This window comes from Egretta garzetta, unplaced genomic scaffold (genome assembly GCF_000687185.1).
Source record: "Egretta garzetta isolate BGI_Z169 unplaced genomic scaffold, ASM68718v1 scaffold92, whole genome shotgun sequence".
In the NCBI taxonomy this organism is placed as follows: Eukaryota; Metazoa; Chordata; class Aves; order Pelecaniformes; family Ardeidae; genus Egretta; species Egretta garzetta.
This window is the reverse complement of record NW_009258790.1, coordinates 1-348: the sequence shown is the minus strand read 5'-3', so window position 1 is coordinate 348 and position 348 is coordinate 1.

Here is a 348-nt window from a genome sequence, read left to right as displayed (position 1 = left end):
GGAAAGAAGATGCCAGCACTGGACAGAGATGGTAAAATGGGTTTATTTGACTCCTAGGAGCACAGGAGTGTCCTACATGGTGCTCACCAGCACTTTACCTACCATCTAGTACCAGAATATGAAGAAATGGGGCTCTGCCCACCTCCTTTTGGGACTCCAGTTTGAACCCTTAGACCTCACCAGGAGAACTTTATCACTCTCAGTTCCATTTCCCTCCTTGATGCCACCAAAATGGAGATCTCCGTAGCTTAGAGCCCACACTGCTCAGCTGCTTTCTACTTAGCGAGGTCTGAATGGCTTTCCTTGTAAATCAATGCTGTGATGCATAACTTTGTTGAACTGCTGATG